Raw genomic sequence first — 18981 nt, 5'->3', positions numbered from 1 at the left:
CTGGCCTTTTCATTTTATATTTTTCCTGGGGGAGATCTTCAAAGTAACACTCGGCAAACATACTGAAACAACACATAGGCCCCTAGATGATCACAGTTCAAGAAAACATGACCCACCAACTGTTCCTCCAGCACTTACAGAATAGAGATTGAATTTCTTACTGTCTGTACCCACTAGATGCCAGTAGTACCCCCATTTGGGACAATCTAGAGTCTCTGAGCCTTACCTAATGTTTCCTGGGACAAATGTGCCCTCTTGAAAACTACTGCCTTAGTGATAAACGAGATACTCCATGATGCTGAGCCATATTGCTTTCCCAATCTTACCTCCTACTCTTCTCCATAATGCATCCTAAGTTACAGTCTGTTTCTGATTCTAAAAATACACACCCTATTTTTCTTCATCTAAGTCTTGCTCCGATTTTTCTCATGGCCTAGAAGTCCCTACCCTAATTTTTCTTTCAAAACTGTACCCAAATCAGGGTCAATTTTGCAATCACAATTTCTACTGGAACTTCCTTAGTATCACTGGTCATATTAATTCACCCTTTCCCAAGTGTCTGTAATGCCAAATCTATAGCACTTATGGAACTTGTATTTAAATATTAATTGGGAATATAGTGAACTTACACTGTTGGTAAAAAGCAGAAAGAAGGTGGTGGGAGGAAGAGACCCTGAGGGAAAAGTTGGTTATTATAGATTAGCAGCTATGTACATAACTAATTAGACTCTACTGGAATATAGAGATTTATTAAAAAAAAAAAAAAACAGAGACACAAATGTATGTAGCGCCCATCTGTGATACCAAGTAGATGTTGGATACTGTGATTAACTTTATTTTTGTGAGGAAACATGTGTTAATATAAAGATTTATAACATATCTGGAACAGTCAAAACTAAGTGAACATTTGTTGTTGTTTTCATTGTTATTGTTTTTTGTCTAGACCTGGTGACAGCAGAAGCCCAATTATAGAGAATGATTGATACATCAGACTATTATAATCTGATGCTAAAACAATTTGAATCATACAATTAGGTTTTCTTAGTTTGATTTCTCATCAACCATCTTATTTAATTATAATTTTCCCTTCCATGAGAACACATAGCTCAATCCATGTTTTCTAAGAATTCATGAATGGATTTCAAATGATTTGTGAATATCTTGAAGTTACATGCATTTTTTTTTGTTCTAAATGTGATTGTTCATTGGTTTTTCCATCACACTCTCGAGATTTATGACTCAAAAAAAAAAAAACTTTGCAGTCAGATTTTTCTCGTTGCAATGATACAAACAACATTATTTCTGATATATATATTAGAAATGGATACTTTATACTTTGGGTTTATCGTTAGTTGTTTCAGATTAAAATCTCTAAAACATTCTAGCAAGTTAAGGGGAAAAAAAAAAAAAACTACACAAAAAGACATACTAAAGTGCTTGAAAGATCTGTGATAGTTTGAGCTATAATTTAGCACATTGGCATTTGACACTATATCTCCATTTCTTTTTTATGTGTTTGGTAGTTGTGGCTATAATCCTGTCATGATGAGCTACTAAAATCAAATTTCTGAGAGTAAAAAATTAAAGACTATACCCAGGTCTTCAGTTAATTCTACAAGACAAATGGAAAGGTTTTGGAACACACTCTTCCTTGGTGACAATGATCTATGTCACACACCTTAAACACGGTTTCTCAGGTCACAATTTGTCACTCCACATTGTTTCTTTAAGAAATATGTGTCAATGTAAGAAGCAGGATGCAGATGATGAATTGAGGTCCTGAGTTTCCTCAACAAAAATGGGAGACATTCTCTGCTCAAGAACTTCCTATTACTTTTTTTTGGTCGTAGTTTATTCTTCAAAGGAAAGTGCACTGAGATAAAATAACTGATGTTAATGTTTTTATCTGTCTCTTAGAATATTTTGGGCAATCATGAATTATGCCAATGGAACAAATATCATACTTATAAAATAAGTTAAGTTCAACTGTATAACAGGAATAAATCATAAAATAAAATAATTCATTAAAACAAATCCAGCCTATATCCCAGAAGAATTACTTTCATCACTTTTCCCACAAAATCTAATGCTGAACACATTTTAGTCTCTCAGGATGCACACTTGGATGATTTTCTCTGGACTTTTGAAAAAGAGTATGCAAATAAAAGTGGTGTAGAAAATAATACATATAAGGGTCATCGTTGCCTTTATGGGTTGAGAATGAACCAACAAATAATAGCAGCCATAAGGCACATGGATTGTTGTATTGAGTCATGCAATTTAGATTGTTATGCAAGGGAATCTAAAAGAGAATACCACATTTATAAAGCAATTTAGAGACAAACACACACACACACACACACATATACACAGTGAGAGAAAGAGAGAGAGAGAGAGAGAGAGAATGAGGAAAAGCACTAAAGATATCTGGGACTCATTTAATATTAGAATGCTAAAAGAGAATCTCTAAAGTCACTTCTCTCATAATTTATAAATTTAAGTATATTATGTTCAGGGCCTCCCTGGTGGCACAAGGGGATAAGACACAACCTATGAAGCTGTCTGCAGACACTGCAGCACAAGTTCGATCCCCAGCCAGGGAGCTACCCACTTGGTGAAGTAGACCTATCCTGTCTCACCTATTGCTCCCCTCAGCAGTGTATTTCAGTCAATCTGCCTATTCTGTTCCCCACTCTGTCTCTGGTGAATTCTCTCACCCCCCACACCTCTGACCTGTACCCCAGTTCTTGTACAAATAAATAAATAAATCTTTTAAAAATGTATGATATGTTCAACAACTCTATGTGAACTTTACTTACAGGGGACTCCTTCCCATCACTGATCATTATAAGTGAATATTGTTAGTATTCTGAAGTTCAGAGGAAACCAGTAAGATCTAAACAGTCCATGACATGGATTGGATTTAGTAGGATGCAGACATGGACTTGGCAGGAGAATAGATTAGTATAAGCAAAACATCCAGTATTCAAAGAGAGAGGAAAAACACAGGCATTCATTCTTTCAAAAATATGTGTTGAGTGCCTATTTTTTTTTAAAGATTTATTTATTTATTTATTTATACAAGCACTGGGTACAGTCAGAAGTGCAGGAGGGTGAGAGAATTCACCAGAGCCAGAGCAGGGAACAGAACAGGCAGACTGATGAAATACACTGCTGGTGGGAGCAGTGGGCAGCAGGAGAGGTCTGTTTGCCATGTGGGACCCTCGCCTGGCAGCCAGGGATCGAACGGGCGCTGCAGAGGCTGCGGGCAGCTTCACAACCCAGTGCTCAACTGCTGCACCACCGGGGAGGCCCTTGAGTGCCTATTAAGCATGATTTAAGGCAAAATGTCTCTCATCCAGAATCTCAGCAGGTAGTGGGATTTGTGTGTGAGAGACAAGGAGGTATAATACTGCAGAAAGTGGGCCTCTCTGGTGGCACAAGGGGTTAAGACACAACCTATGAAGCTATCTGCAGCCACTGCAGCATGAGTTTGATTCCCAGCCAGGGCGCTACCCACATGGCACAGTAGACCTCTCCTGACTCACCTGCTGCTCCCTTCAGCAGTGTACTTCAGTCAATCTGCCTGTTCTGCTCCCCACTCTGCCTCTGGTGGATCCTCTCACCCCTCACACCTCTGGCCTGTACCCCAGAACTTGTATGCATAAATAAATAAATCTTAAAAAAAATACTGCAGAAAGTGGGAGAGAAGAATATACAGCAAGTTTTAGGAGCATATACTCACAGAAAAAAGGAAGCAAGAGTGAATGAGTTTGTTGGAAAACAGTCATGTTGATGGGTGGGAAATGTATGAAAGTGAACATGGGCATATGGTTGAGAGAGGACAAGGTACATTCTTTTAGAAAAATATACTGAAAATCATTGGGATAAGGTAGATTAAGTAAAATACACCAGATTGTGAAAACTAGGTAAAAGTAGGTAAAATTTTATTTTAAGCACCTTTTTTTATGACCAGATTTATATTTTATTTTTTTTATATTCTCCATACAATTGCACCCCTCTTATTTTGACCCCATCCCTCCTTTCCCCAAGCCCCCATAGTGTGTCTCTGGTTTACAGTTGTTTGTTGATTTTGATTTTTAATTTCTTATAGTTATTCTTTTTCCTGGTCCCTTATTTAGGTTTTCTAGATTCCTGCTATGAGTGAGACCATCCGGTATTTTTCTTTTTCTTTCTGGCTTATTTTGCTGAGCATGATCCCTTCCAGCTCCATCCATGTTGCTGCAAATTGCATGTGTTTATCTTTTTTGATTGCTGAGTAATATTCCATGGTGTATATGTACCACATCTTCTTGATCCAGTCATCTATTTTTGGGCATTTGGGTTGTTTCCAAAGCTTAGCTATTGTAAATAGTGCTGCTATAAACATAGGGCTGCAGGTGCCCTTTGGACTTAATGTTTCTGTGTCCTTTGAGTAAATGCCCAGGAGTGGAATTGCTGTGTCATATGGAAGCTCTATCTTTAGTAGGTTGAGGAATCTCCACACAGCTCTCCATAGGGGTTGGACCAGTTTGCACTCCCACCAGCAGTGCAGGAGACTTCCTTTTTCTCCACATCCTCGCCAGCATTTGTTGTTGCTAGGTTTTTTTTTTTTGTTTGTTTTGTTTTGTTTTAATAATATGGCATATGTTGTACTGTAGGACCTTGGTATTCCTCCTTACTAGAAGGACAGAACAATGAGAAGGACTTAAGGAAAAGCAAACTTACAGGAATATGGGGGCTAGAGAAGGGAGATTGCATTGTAAGACCTGAAGGTCAACTAAGAATTTATTTCAATAATCATGGTATGAAATAATGAAAGTCTGGACTAGGCTCTGTTTTTTACCAAAAATAAAGGTTGACATGATATCATGATTTCACTTATCTGCTCTGGAATCCTGAACTCTGAGACAGCCTTTCAAAATCACAAGCTCCCTTGATTCCAGACTCATCATTGGCTGCTGTGACTTCTGTTTATTTTGGACACCCTAAAACATCAGAGTGAGCACAGTGCTTCTAGTTGTTGCTCCTGGTATAGAATTGAGAGTCTTCCAGTTTTCAGGATGACTTAAGAGTTTAATAAATTCACCAAAATGACCCACAAAAACCTGATAAGGAAACTCTTTAATTGAGTCTGTGCTTATGAGATCTTAGTGAGGGGAGGAAACAGAGTAGACTCTTTCTCTGATTTCCAGACAAAGTCATTTAATCAAAATGCAGATAGCAGGGATGGCCTCCTAATTGGAAGTGGAACTAGTTTCAAGTAACCTCAACACTGTTAACATTGCATAATAAGGAAACCTTGGTGATGACATGTCAGATAATGGAAATGACTGTAATCAGTAATTTCTTTGTTTCTCCTAATGACCACAACAAAGGGAATTATACAGTGAATGCAGACATTTAGAAATTGGATTCTTAGTTATTTATTTACTTAAAACAGTCCTCATTTTGCTTGGTGCCATGTTAAACATAGGTCATACATATTGAAAACAAGTCCTCTTTTATTGCAATTTATATAAGTGTGTGTATGTACATGCACACACACACGCACCGGTTTACTCTCAGTGACCATGGAATCTTACAGAATGAGGATTCTGTTCCAATATGAACAAGCTTCAGTTAGCAGAGTACAGGCCAACTCAAGAACTCCCTGCATTTTCCCATATTCATTTGTCTACTCTGCCAACAATATACCAAGGGGAAAAAATCAGGAATACACAGGAAAAGCAATAAAGAAGTGGGTTCACTGTTATGTCTTAATCAGATAAGAAAGTAGGGAAGTCAGTCCATGCCACTATTTAAGCCATTAGCCAACTGCTACTTCTTCGCTTTGAATAATGAGAATTGCTTCTTGGTTACTTCTTCTATTATCTTTATTCTTTAAAGGATGCATTTTAGAAAGAACAATTCAATGATAATTGGATTGAAGACATAATCCATTCTTGTGTTTACAAGACTGACAGTTTCTAATATGGATATTATAGATGATGGGTGACACTGATCCCAGCCTTTTACTTTCTATACCTTTCTTTAAGGTGAAGATAGATTATGTGTTCTTCCTATGCCAAAGAACACTTGAAAGATAAAAGTTAACCAAAAAGAAGTGTCACAAAAGCAAACTTAACTGAGGACAAATTACAACCTAATTATCACTCCCACATCTCTCAGTCTCATATTTTATGTTTCAACTACCCTGTGAACAGAAACAGAAGGTGGATGAAGAGGGAGGTAAAAGTGTAAGATAAACAGTTGGCTAACTGCTGCCCAGAGGACAAACAAACCCCACCACCTGTTTTTGTCAATAAAGTTTTTTTTTTAAATATTTATGTATTTATTTATTTATACAAGCACTGGGCACAGTCAGAGGTGCAGGAGGGTGAGAGAATTCACCAGAGCCAGAGCGGAGAACAGAACAGGTAGACTGACAAAGTACACTGCTGAGGGGAGCAGTGGGCAGCAGGAGAGGTCTGCTTGCCATGTGGGACCCTCACCCGGCAGCCAGGGATCGAACCTGCGCTGCTGAGGTTGCGAGCATCTTCACAACCCAGCACTCAACCGCTGCACCACTGGGGAGGCCCATTTTGTCAATAAAGTTTTATTGAAACACCCCATGCCCTTTTGTTTATATATTATCTAGAGCTCCTTCATGTTAAAGTACAGAATTGTGCGGTTGTGATAGACTTGTTTGTGAAGTATAAATACTTACTCTGACTCTCTACAGGAAAAGTTCACTAACCCTTTTCTAAAGCATTCTGATAGACTTCTTTTCTTATCCACTTTCCTCAACCCCAAAGCCACCAAAATGATGCATTAAGGAATGAAAGAAAAAAAATATTAAAATGCTTATTTGTAACTCAAATCTAAGAAATGAGAAAGGGATTAACTTTAACTAATGTGGTGACAGTGTCGTGTGTCACACAGCATATGTTATGAATCCTGAGCAAAGGAAGGAGTCCCACAACATAGAGGTGTTAGCCTGCAGCACTGTGACTTGTTCATATGTTTCTAACACATGATGACATACTATCACTTCTGTATGTCTGGTTAAATGATTTAGGGACTTTATTATTAGTTACAACTAAACAAATACAAAATGGAGAAAGAAACTTAAAGGTATTCTTTCAAAGGCAAAACAAAATGGATATTATGCTAATTATGCAAACATGAGCACTCATAAAAATGGCAGAACTGACATTTCACCCCACAATATAAGCTTTTTGGAGCTGTAAGATTATTGCAATTTTAGAAGTGTTCACTCTAATTATTCGTATATGAATGTGTGTGCATGTGAGCGGGTGAACACCTGAATGTGGATACAAACACTCTCTCCACAATCATATGCCATTATCCTTTTGTCCTAGCTGCATAATCTCTTCTGAATTCACAAGGTACCCCAAACATCTCTGCCTGATACCTGACTTCTTTTGAGTTTTTTCTTCCTACCCTAGTTGATCTTTCCAACTAGCAACACAAAAGCATATTGTGCAAAAACAACGATTCATATGTCCCTGGGATTTAGAATTGCATTTTTCATTTCCCTTTGGGTCCTAGGGGAATGACCTAGAAATAAATGTGTTGGACACAGACTTTGTACATATCTTCTCCTCCCTGCCTACGCTTTCCTTCTCCAGCAAGTTTTTTCCTCAGAAAGATGAGTTAAAAGGTGCTGGGGTAAGCCTTCAAACTTGTGATCATAGGAGTCAAATTAAGAATAAGAGACTTTCAGAGTGTGAATTATAATAAGAACAATTACAGAAGTAGACAAAAACTCAACTTCCTCATTTACTGTCCAGTTATCAATTACAGCTCTGTAACTTGTTTCTTAATTTGCAAAATAGGGGTGATATCATCTGTGTTTCCTTTCATATTTCTATCAGGATACATCTAGTTTATAAATTGTGAGCTTTTATTAAACTAGGAGTATTAGACAGATTTTGGAGGCTGACCATTTTTGACTTTGGATCCATACTGAAAACTAAAGAAATCAGGAAGAGGAGGGTAGGGAGAGAGACAAACAACAAAAAGCTCAGGTTTCTATTTGCAAACACAGTATTTTATGTACACAATATTATTTAATCCTGATAACAACTGCATGAAACAGATGTGCTGTTTGTCACTTACCAAGTCACACATCTAGTCACTTACCCTACATCTGTCTAAATCCACACCTTTTAGCTACTGTACTATATGGGGTGCACTTTCTAGTAGATAAGATGTTTTGGATAAGTGACTTACTCTACTGACAACTCATTTCTAAAGTAACGGAAAAAATCACCACTAATATGGTGTGCTGCATTATCATGACTAATCCTAATAAAAGCTTGTTTCTTAGAAGTGCTCCTATTCTTCTTTTGTCTTTGAGAAACCAATACAGAGCATTTAAGTACCACACTCAAGCTTCACAATCAGCTTGAGGCGGGGCCTGAACTGTAGTCATCAATTCTGGATCCATTTTCCTTCTAGCACTCAGCCTGGCCGTGTTTTTTGTGGGGTTAAGACAAACCTAAAAGAAAGATCCTCACAAACTATCTGGCATACACTCCCTACACAATCCATAGCCTATTTTTTATTTCCAAAATAAATTCCTCCTTTCTGCTGGAATGTATGACCAACACAATGACTCTATGCTCCATTTAGAAGATGAAAATTAGGACCAAAGAGAAACATCATTCCAGGCTGATGAAATCCAGCAAGAGTCAGAGCTGGGGGGGAGGGGGGGTGGGCATGCTGACTGTGTCCTGGACCCTGAAAACTTTCAGCAGGCAGCTGGTGTGTGCTCTTGACAAAACTTCACTCTCAATTCTTTTGTTTTTGAAGAAAAACATTTCCAGCTAATAACACAATTACACTTAAGTATCAGAGCTCATTTTAGTATTATTGCATTTGTTAAATCTAACTGAGTCCAAATTACTTCCTCATTGCTAATAAGAGAAAGGGGATGAGGAAAAGAAGGAAGCAAGATGAGGGGAGAGAACACTGGGAGGGTCAAAGGAAGAGAAGGAGACAGATACACAGAGTGACAGAGAGAAAAACAGAGAGATATCAGAGCTGCACATAGCCTCAAGTCCAATAAATGTCAGTTAAACTTGCTGCCCACGGTTTCTATGGAAACCCCTTAAGTTAAGAGTGGAACACAGACATTTTTTGGACTGCAATTCACAAGCTGTTTATTTCATTATGATGAAACATGAGACTGTTAGGGACAATATTATTATCATACTGACAGCATTTAGATTTCTACGGATAGGTAGGGCACAATAAAATAAAAAGTTAAATTTTTTTTTTGAAAATCATTAGTTTCATGTGAATTGCATGCAAATAAAATGACTCTTGTTTTGACAGGACTTCACACATTATTCCCCACAGGCAAACCCCAAATTAACCAAAATGACATTCGTTCAGAGGAAGATCTTCTGAGGCCTTGTGCCAATTATACCCTCCTATGCCCACTGAACAAAACCAAGGTCACAGCATATTTTCAATTAAACCCAGGATAACACCAAAGTGCAGCACAGCTGGAAAAGCGAGGGCATTATTGCCCCATAGATCATTTGTGAGCAATGAATAGGTCTCTGGTGTTTTTCGGTTTTATGCACATTTGAATATAAAAATAAAGAAAATGGCTTCAGATTGGCTTCTGCTTTCCAAAATAAACAACCACTTATCGGGCATTATTTCTGGGGCCCTAACAAAGAATGATGGGAGCCATCTCCTTTCTGTCTTCATGGTTGGATAGATTTGCTTCACCTTTAATTTGGCCAGGGGGATCTGTCTGATTGATGGGATCATTCTTACCCTTGTTCTTTCACTAAACACACATGTAATTTTCCATCTAACAGGTATCGGACACTGTGTCAGGGGTAAGGGATGACAAGAAGATTAAACCCCGACCCTAGGTTAATCGTGAGCATTTTAGAAAGGAATGCATTAACTTTGTTGATAAATAGTTATGGAGGAACAACTATGACTCATGAGCATTTGACTAAATAGATAAATAAATCCAGGATACTACCTTCCAGGAGATTGCAATTTAATACAGACAAAAAGACACATAATCATAAGATATAGAGCAAAGAGTCTGCTGCCTCCCCATTTCTCTGATAGGTAGAAACACCCCCCACAAATGTTATGCTACTGTCAAAGGCAAGTGTGTTTGCATGCATGGCATGATTGGCTGGTAGAGGATTAGAAATGGAGGGGCCTTCAGGAATATTTCCATAGAAGAACTACATTTCCAGTTTTGTTCATGATTCACAGTCACCCTTATCAAATCTGTCTCTGGTGAATCCTCTAACCCCCCACACCTCTGGCCTGTGCCCCAGCTCTTGTATGCATAAATAAATTTAAAAAAAACTCTTTAAAAAATAAAAAATAAATAAAATACGACTGAAGAAGGAAGCACTCACAAGTGAATCCCAAGGAGAGTCATCTCTGGTGTCAAGCAGGGAACATGAAGGCTGTTTCTAAACTGGCAAAGAGAAACATACAAGAAATTTGCAAATATGACACAGTGAATATGTCTTCTCTACTATATTGCAGACTGTTTGCTGAAATTCAGTGGTGGTTTGCAGTGGCTGAGCTTCCCAAAAGTTGCTCGTGCTAGCAAAGCCAGTCATTGCTGTTATTGGATTTGACAGTGTATAATGAGCCACTTCACATTATCTGCTGCTGTGGTGTTCAGCATATTGTAAGAAAGCTTTAGCATGAATCATCACCCACCTAGCAATCCATTGTGGTCTCTATGCTATAAACAGGCAATGTGTTTGCCAATCTAATATATATATATATATATATATATATATATATATATATATATATACATAAGCATCCATTAGAACAATTCAGCACATTTCTCGATCTGTTGCTACCCACCACCACCACAGACAACACTGGTGACAATATTTATTGCATTGCCACTGTATTTTAGCACTTTTCTGGGCAGAAAGCCAAGGCATCTATTTTAACCACTGGCCGTTTAGAACAATGCATTTAATGCCAATAAAAAAATGCATTTGGAGTCAGAAGATCCGTAATCTAAACTTGGTTCTGACTTATTAGATGCATGACTTCAGGCAGGTCATATTTTTCTCCAATCCAGTGTCTCTGGTCAGAACTACCTCTTATGATTAAATGAGATAGGAAATAGTTAAATAGAACACTGAATTATTAAATTCAAATGGGATGTTAAGAGTTTAATGTATCTGCCTCAAATTTCAATTGGATATTTTTTTCTATCTCTAAACACAATTGAGATACTCTCCTCCTTCTACTTATTCTCCCTCATTTTACACACCTCTCACTCCCATTGCAATGACAGACTAAACATTAGAACTCCAATCGAAAGCCATACAGTATTAGGAGCAAGGAAACAGGAGGAGACAGAGCTGGAATTTTGTAAAACATAATGAAATAAATTGAATGTTCTTTAATTCCAACAAATAAAGCACAAGTTTAGACATGCAGTTGATGCTGATTCTACCAAGAGGAAGCCCTCAGCAATTGCAGATAGAAAGATCCCAGACCATTATTAGTCAAGATCAAGGGTCTGGCATGAATATGAAAATCACCAAGAATTTTATCAGGAGTAAAGCTGGAAAGAACAACAGGGAGGCAGGTGTTAAAATCTTCAAGGAATGGGGAGGTGTGATCTGTGGATCTGCAGTTGACTCCAAAGAGGTGTAAGCAGATGGTCTAGCCTGACGGTGTGAGTGTCAGAGCTGAGTGTGAGTATTTGGCTATGTTGGGTGGTTTTGCTTGAAACAGATAATGTAAGCAAAAGTGTTTCTCAAACATCAAAACAATATAGCATGACTGAATGTTATTATTGTTATTGTCATTATTATTACCTAAGTAAAACTGTAATTAAAATTTGTTTCAAAGATGTTCTGAGGATTTTCCATCACTGGTTTTAATAACTTTGTATCTCAATCTTATAGGAGGTTTCCACAAAACTCATGGTGTCAAGAACTATTAACTATCCTCCAGCAGAACATATTAAATGTGACTGATAAGTTAAAGTACCTGGAATTTATAATAATTGAGAGCAAAGCAGTAGAAACAATTAGTCTGTGGAGAATAGAAAAGAGATAAGAAATGAAAAACTTAAGTTTATGACTAAACCAAGTAGCAAATTCTCATTCTTTTATTAGGTAAACATTAGCAACATTTGACAAAGTGACTCATCTGTCCTTTTTGAAATACTCCTTATACCTGGGTCCTAGGAGACCATTCTCTCCAATCTCCTCCTCCTACATCATTGGCCACTCTGTACAACCTCCATTGTTAGTTCTCCCTATCTCTTGGGTCAATAAACCTTGGAGTCCACCATGTTCAGGTAGTGGACCTCTTCTTTATCTATACATACTCTTTAGGAGATCCCAAAGTGGTTTATACACCGTCTATAAAATGAAGGCTGACAAACATTTATTCCAGTCAGCAATTCAGGATTTTATAGACAACTGCTTATTCAAGACATCCCCTCGGAGGCAACAAAATTCAACTGTCCAAAATAAAACTCTGACTCCAATTTGAACTCCATGTCTGACAAAGACCTTTCCCATAGCAATTCTAATCATTCTTTCACTCAACAAAATAATTTTCAGTCTCTATCATGTGCCAAGTACATTCCATGGACTGTTCAAGTCAAAGTTTCCTTGAAATTCTGGTTTTCCTTTTTTTTTCCCCCTCATCCTTACTTTCACATCTTACACTCTCTATAGCTTATCACTTTTACACCATATTTCTTATATACATTGGAATGCTTGTATAGCTAGAGTCTTGTCATTTATCCTCACCAACACTACTGTCTCTTTTTTTTTAGCTTTTTATTTTTTTTATAAATTTTATTTTTATATTCCCCATACAATTGCAACCCCCTTATTTTGACCCCAATCCCTCCCCTCCCCCCCTACCCCCATAGAGTGTCTCTGGTTCATAGTTTTTTGTTGATTTTGATTTTCACTTTCTTATAGTTATTCATTTTCCTACTGTCTCTTAATTCATTTTACTTCTAGATAGTTGCACTATTTTAGCAACCTAGTCAACTATCTTACGTACTTGTTTCTATTGTTTTTCTTCTTCAGACTTTTCCCCACACAGGAGAGGGATTCTCTCAAAATGAAAGTCAGATAATTTTTATTCTTTTATTATTATTATTACTGTTATTATTATTACTGTTATTATTAATAATAATAATATTATTAGAGTGATATATAGGATTCAACAACTTTCCCTTTCTTGGATAACTTTTTGTTTCTCCTAGAGTTATTAGTTGCTCTGCTTTTGTTTTTATTGTGTTAGTTTTTTAGACACCTTAGACATATTCATCTCATCATACTTTTCAAGGAATTCAAAATTTCTCTGAATAAAGTAAAAACATCAGGTAATTTTCTTCTTTGGTTCTATTTTTTCTTGGCGATATTTCTCTTCTACCCTTCATCTCGATTCAAGTTTTTTGGAAAGGTTGGTCTCCAGGCCTGATGTAGACAGGGTCTTCCCTTTAGCATCAGTTATAAGAATTATTTTCACCTTTTCCTTTGAGAGAAGCTCTGTTCTTATATCTCCTGGCTTTTTTTAAATAAATTTTATTTTTATATTCCCCATACAATTGCAACCCCCTTATTTTGACCCCAAGCCCTCCTTTCCCCGCCCCCCACTCCCCATAGAGTGTCTCTGGTTCATAGTTGTTTGTTGATTTTGATATTTTCTTTCTTATAGTTATTCTTTCTCCTGGTCCCTTATTTAAATTTTCTAGATTCCTGTTATGAGTGAGACCATCCGATATTTTTCTTTTTCTTTCTGGCTTATTTCACTGAGCATGATCCCTTTAGTTTATTCCCTTCTTTTAAAAGTACACATCTCTCATTAGCTCCTTGAATGGAAAACAGAGAACATAATTTTCTTTGAGAACCTATGTGTCTTAAAAATTGATTGATAGCCTGGTTGGGTATGCAATTCTAGGTAGGAAATAATTTTCCTTAGTATTACTTCACTGTTTTCAAGTTTCCAGTGCAGCTGTTGAATTTTCTGTTGCTACCTTTGTTACAAATCCTCTTTAAAGTATTTTCTCCTTTCTGAAATCTTGTTTTTTTTTTTTTACATCATATTTGTTCTACTCAATTCACAAAGGCTTCTTATGTCACTCCGGGTATGATGGTGCTTCCAGTGGCCTGTGAGGTCTTCTATATGTTTACTTTGCATCCCTCCTATGTCTCTGGTCTTATCCTGCTGCCAATATCATACCAACTTACTCCACTCTAGCCACACTGGCTCTTTGCAACTCCTCTAATAAACCAAGGAAACTTGCACTTATGTCCCTTCTGCTTGGTCTTTCCTTCACCCAAGGACAGTGCACTAGAACACTTTCCAAAATGTGGAAAAATCACTAAGATGATGGCTCTAACCTCTTAGTTTTCTCATAGATAATCCTTTTGGTTTACTGATTCTCAGATGATACATATTATCTGAAGATAATAAGCATTCCTTAACTTCTGAGTTGGAATAAAATATCTTCAATAAATTTCATAAAGCTCTTAAACTTAAATATTTTGTAACTAAGGCTGATAATAAGAAATATGGGGATAAACATGGTAACTTTTGATCACATCATACATCACAGTTTAGAAAATATCCTCATATATTATTTCAACAGAAAGTCTTCAAACGTCAAACATTCAATTTGAGAAAGGGTAATTAAAAATAAAATCTTGGCCAGTAAATTTAATACAGAGTTGTAAAGGGGTATTTTATATTTATTACCTATGGCAGGGGCCAAAAGTACAGAGCAGAGAAGTCACACACTTATGCTGCCAAAATCTTAACATCCAGTGGCACAGCCAATTATTCATCATGGAAAGAGCTAAGGTGTCCATGCTGTTTTCCCAATAGTGTAATTCAACTTGCTATTTTGTCATCTGACTTGTCTTTGGAATGAATTAGCTATTTATTTATCATTTTTATCCATAGTATCCTCTTCATTGTACCACTTAACACTTTATGGTAACCAAGATAAATCCTATTAACTGGCCCATAGCCACTGAAGAACACATGTGAAAAATAAAATTTTAAAGTCAAAATGAAGAATCTGGGGTATAGATATAGATTAAAAACTAAAATGTCCCTTAAATATCTATTTGGCTGCTAGTGGTACCCTAGTTTAACATTGAATATCAAGATGTGTGGGAGTAGGAGATGGGATATACAAATTGTCCTTGAGTTTCAAATAAAAGCATCAGGTCGACCTTTTGCTCTAACTGATCTAAATCTCAGGTCTGAAACAGCACATGATAGCTGTGGTCTGTATAAATGTGATATTTATCTTCATGAGTGTAGTGATGAAGGATGAATCAGGGCTGGCACAGTCATGAGTGACTTATCCCATCTATCCTCACAAGTGAAGACAAATGTCCCAAAATATCATCCATCATGCATTATATATATTTATCCCATATTCACATCCACAGACACAAACACATCATAGACCTTTTTCTCAACCTGATTGCTTTTCATTTTAAAAATATATAGCTAACAATAACAACAGGAAACCTATAGGGAAGTTGGAGGGAATGAAAAATGTGGAAATAACTTTTAAGAGATGAAGCATACTCCACGAGAGGATATCTCAACAAATCTTATCTCTGGGAATGCTAAAATGGCTACAAGCCTGAAAAGAGGATTTGCATGGGTCCTTGTTCGCTATCTTTAAGCTAATGTTATGAGAAAGTCACAAAGACTATTCAAGGACAGTGCACTAGAATACTTTCCAATCTGAGGAAAATTCACTAAGATGATGGCTCTAACTTCTTGATTTTCTAACAGAAAATACTTTTAGCTTATTTGATTCTCAGATGATACACATTATCTTCAGATGATAGACATCCCTTAATTTCTGAGTTGGAAAAAGATTTCTTCAACAAACTTCTTAAATTGTTGGTAAATTGGAAATGACATAGAAGGTTGAATAATGACATCATCTAGAATGTTCTCCCTGCCCAACTGTATTGTACAGGGCTCTGTGTCAGTCTGTCTTGGATATGGTCTCTTGTAGCTGATGATGCTATAGCACCATTGATAGCATCCAAGATCATATTAAGTCATTGCATTAAACCTAATTTCAAGGTGATCTTTTTAAAATATCTAGTCTATTAGGTTTAATTGACCACTAAATCATTATATATAGATTATCAGAAAGCCAAGCCAAAGCTGTAATCTTTACTTCATGTTGCCAATACCTAACTTTCCCCCCCCAATGTCATTTGTCTTCTCCATTTTATGGTGGTCAATGGACCTCCATTTATAAGCAGAACAAATGCTGCCTATTTTTCTCTTTAATTCTCACAGTCAGCCTCATGATATCACAGCTACAGATTTCACTCTTGTGCTCCAATAACTTACACTCTTTATACTGCCTTGGAAAATTTTACCAGATTGGTACCAACGTCACATTACCTGTACATGTGTCTGATAACTTAGAGGATTCCTATCTTCTTCCATGAGTCTAAACTTTTGTTTCAATACTGTAGCCAAAATCTCTGACTTTCAATGACTAAGTACCTGGTTTATTACTTGAATTTCTAGATCTCAAAAATTATGGTCTCAGTTCACTAAAGCATTGACAGATTTTCTGATATGCCTCTGGTTTAACATTTCTGACATGCCTCTCATTCAACATTAATTGAATGTTTCCTAAATGCCAAGGACTGTTTTAGTCACTGGGGATACAACAATGAGTCAAACAGTGAAGAAGTTTCACTTCATGAAGTTTCCCTTTTAAGGATTAGATGGATAATAAGCAATCTAGAAAAGTAAAGTAGAGCTAAATATTGAAATAAATATAGAGAGTTATGAGACAAGGAATGACTGAGAGGAAATATGACATTACTGTTCTAGAGAGACCCTTCTGAAAAAAAGAAACACGTAACTTAAAGAATGATAAGAAATCACTCAGACATAAAAACATGTGGGAGAAAATATTTCAGTCAGAGATAAGACCTAATATAAAAACTCCAAGTGTGAGGGAATGTTATGGCTTGAATGTGTGTGTTCCATCCCAGCCCCCCCAATATTAAATTGTAATGCTTAATACGATGGCATCAGGAGGTGGTGTCTTTGGAAGGTGATTAGGTCATAGAAGTGTACTCCCATGAATGGAACTAGTTCCCTTATAAAAAAAAAAAAAAAAAAAAATAAAAGCTCCAGCAAGATCTCTAGTACCTTTCTCCATGGGAGGATACAATGAGAAGTTGGGAGAGAGCCCTCATCTGACCATTCTGGCACCCTGATCCAGCTCCCAATTTTAAGAAATAAATTTCTGTTGGTATAAACTGCCTAATCCATAGTATTTTGGTAGAACAGGTTAAACAAACTATGACAGGGAGTAAGACATTTAAGAATTAATAATGTAAAAATAAACAGGCTAGTCTAGTAGGAATAAAGTGGTCAAGCAGAAGATAGGAGATGTTAATAAAGATTATGCTAATTTCCTAGTTCCCCTAATGATTACCACAAATTTGAAAGCTTACAACAACAGAAATTTATACTCTCACAGATATGGAGGTCAGAAATCTGAAATCAAGATGCTAACAGGACTCTTTAAAGGCTCCAAAAAATAATTCTTTCTCAACTCCTCAATTCTGGTGGCTCCAGATTCCTTTGGTTTGAGGCCACTTTAACTTCTCAACCTTCACACGGCCACTTCTCTTCTCCAGGTGTCTCTCCTTTTGTATGTCTCTTACTACACTTACAACCTGCCTGGTTGATCCAGAATTAGGTCATCTCAATTACATGCACAAAAAATCATTTTTCCAAATAGGGTCATAGTCACAGGTTCTAGGGTTGGGATGTGACATATCTTTTAGAAAGTCACCATTCAATTCAGGAGGGAAAGTTAGTCCTGGTAAGCCAAAAAACAAAACAAACAAACAAACAAAAACCAGTTGCTTTGTATTCTATATGCAGTGGCAAGTTCTTGGAGAGTTTTGTATTGGAAAACAATAACTATCACTTTGGTCATAGATAAGAATGGATTAGTGGGAGCAATAGTAGGTAAGTGGTACATGGGAGAAATTGGTTGACCTTTGGTGGCAGCAGTGCAAACAGAATTAGAAAGTTAAGACTTTGTTTTAAAGATAGAGTCCAGAGTACATGTTTAGGGAATACATATGGGGGTGATGGGGAGAGACCAAAACATTTTGGCATCTTTCACCTACCAATAAGCTAGGTGTCTAGACATCATTTACTCCTGAGCTCTCCATTGTCATGTGCCATATTGTCTGCAGGAGCATTTGACTAAAAGATCACCTCCAGTTCCCTAGATACTCTTTGAACTTTGGAAATAATATTTTTGGTACTACTCTGGCCCTTGCTCTAGTTCCTATAGCTTGCTGTGCCCCTTGGAACTTTTCCTTAAGAGTCTACCCTGCCCAGTGGCCAATCTTGTTTTAAAACAAGGCTATTTCAATTCTTCCCCATTTCACTGAAGTTCTATCAGGCTTTCAAGTAGAACTTAAGTGATAAACGCTGAAATGTCAAGAAACTCTGCATTTCCCTCAGGTCAAGGTCATTGAAAAACTCTCTAGAAATAGGTATAAGTTTTTGTTTTTTTTTTTTAAATTGAGGTACTATTGGTTTATAACATTGTAACTTTCGGGTATATAGCTTTATACTTCCACATCTGTATACGCCATACCATGCCTACCAATAAGTATTTATTAGTTCTCTTAGCTATGTCATTTGAAGACATGGTGATTTCAGATCAAGTATAATTTATCTCCTTTGTTCAGATGAAACTCTGATACAGAATTAAGATTTAAAATGTCCCAAGTAGCTCGTTGAATGAAGAGACAAGAGGTAGGGATGTGTTATAGTTGGTGTCGTGAAATTCCATAATGAAGGCCACATTTCCGATTGAGCAAGCCATTATGCGGGAAGGTGACTGGCAATCTATCCCATACGTTTGTATTCTGGAGGAGGAACAAAGCA

At 36.9% G+C, this 18981-nt stretch overlaps 1 protein-coding gene across 13 annotated transcripts in view; it reads right to left on the bottom strand.

Moving 5' to 3' along the window:
* The window catches only part of LRRC4C (leucine rich repeat containing 4C), a 1047300-nt gene that overhangs the window by 11711 nt on the left and 1016608 nt on the right, over nucleotides 1-18981 (bottom strand). For 10 of the 13 annotated variants that reach the window (XM_054699256.1, XM_054699264.1, XM_054699255.1 and 7 more), the window contains one exon: nucleotides 10410-10471. The exons of the other annotated variants lie outside the window; for them this stretch is intronic. The gene's annotated coding sequence lies outside the window, so the exon portion shown is untranslated. The remainder of the gene's footprint in view (nucleotides 1-10409; nucleotides 10472-18981) is intronic. 13 annotated transcript variants of the gene reach the window in all.

This window comes from Talpa occidentalis, unplaced genomic scaffold (assembly GCF_014898055.3).
Source record: "Talpa occidentalis isolate TD23 unplaced genomic scaffold, MPIMG_talOcc4v2.1 talOcc4.3, whole genome shotgun sequence".
NCBI lineage: Eukaryota > Metazoa > Chordata > Mammalia > Eulipotyphla > Talpidae > Talpa > Talpa occidentalis.
This window is presented reverse-complemented; position numbering and strand designations above follow the sequence as displayed.